General features: G+C 31.7%; 1 long non-coding RNA gene across 1 annotated transcript; it reads left to right on the forward strand.

Annotated features, from left to right (window-relative positions):
- The first annotated feature begins 6 nt into the window (after window positions 1–6).
- LOC111383306 lies at window positions 7–1,429 on the forward strand. The gene is made up of 3 exons (XR_002700728.1): window positions 7–164; window positions 456–1,123; window positions 1,215–1,429. It is a non-coding gene; the product is annotated as an uncharacterized LOC111383306 (long non-coding RNA).
- Window positions 1,430–1,526: the final 97 nt, after the last annotated feature.

Raw genomic sequence — 1,526 nt, forward strand, 5'->3', positions numbered from 1 at the left:
ATCACTTCACACAAGTTGTTTCAATGGATGCAAAACGAAATGGAGTTATCGATATGCTTGAGTTCCCAAAACTAAACAGCCTCGTGCTTATTGGTTTAAGCAATTTTAAAAGCTTCAGATTTGAATCAAACAACGATAGCATTATTTGAACTTTGTTCAACCAGGTATGAATCCTTCCTTTTCTCCGTGAGCATCTTGCCATATTTGTTTTCGAGTCCATGCATGCAAATTGAAGAATCGGACAAATTATGAAAATTTCTGCAGTTATTTTATAAAAAACAATTTATTAACATTAGAACAAAAATATTAGTCAACCATTTATTATAAAAAAATAAAAAATGTTTGTTACAATCGACTCGAACAAAAACTAGTGTAGAAAAGTATTAATTATTATATATGAGATAAAGAATTATGATGTTAGCGTCGTGGCTTACACCATTAAGTGAATTTCACAGGTTACATTGCCTAACATGGAGAAGCTGCGCATTCTGAGATTGCATTATATAGTAAAGTTAGTGAACATGAGGGCAAAGAATACAAGTAAATCATTACAAAATCTTGAAATACTTCATGTAGAAGACTGTGAATCACTGGAAGTGCTGTTTGACTTTGAATGTCTAACAATTCCATAAGATCATGCTGAAGGTGTATTTGGTCAACTGAGATCGCTGAGGCTAGAATCTCTGGACAAATTAGTGCACATTATAGGGACCGTTCCTAAAGGAATTCGTATCTTTGAGAATTTGACATCAATTGTTGTTAAAGAATGTAGTATCTTAAAATACCTATTCTCACCTTCAATGGCCTATTCTCTTGTGGCACTGAAAATTATAAAGGTTACAGATTGTGAATCAATTAAAGAGATTTTTGGAAAAGAAGAAGAAGGCACTTTAGAGATCCAAATAGTTGAAGCAATGAAAACCACAATTGTGTTTCCTAAGTTGGACAGTTTACTACTTTGGAATCTTTCAAGTATTCAAATGTTTTGCTCTCAGAACTGTGAACTTGAGTTCCCTTTATTGGAGGACTTGACCGTTGAAAATTGCCCTATGATGAGAAAATTGAGTCCATGGCCAGTAAGTGCACCAAAGCTTTGATATTTCCAATTTGTTAGTTAAGGCAGGTATGTATGTGTTCTCGATTCCTATTTTACTTCTTCTACATTACTTCTATATTTGCTTTTACACTATTTATTTATATTCTTTGTTCCTCAGGCAGCTTGGAAGAGGAGGATCAAGTGTGTGACAAATAAAAATTACTTGAGAAATATAAAGTTCTTTATTTCCTAGGTATAAATCCTGATGAAATTATTTCTTGTCTATAAAATATCTATTTAAATTCTACTGATTAAATTATTAAAAACTGTGTAATAAGTATTGTTAGTCTTATTTGAAATGCTCGCAATATACAATGAGTGGTTTAATTTCAAGCTTTTGGATATTTTTTATGTTCAATAATTGATTGTGCATGGAATATTCACCAAATATTAATATATTCCCTCGTATAGTAGCCATAAAATATTATTG

The sequence above is a fragment of the Olea europaea genome, unplaced genomic scaffold (assembly GCF_002742605.1).
Source record: "Olea europaea var. sylvestris unplaced genomic scaffold, O_europaea_v1 scaffold26562, whole genome shotgun sequence".
In the NCBI taxonomy this organism is placed as follows: domain Eukaryota; kingdom Viridiplantae; phylum Streptophyta; class Magnoliopsida; order Lamiales; family Oleaceae; genus Olea; species Olea europaea.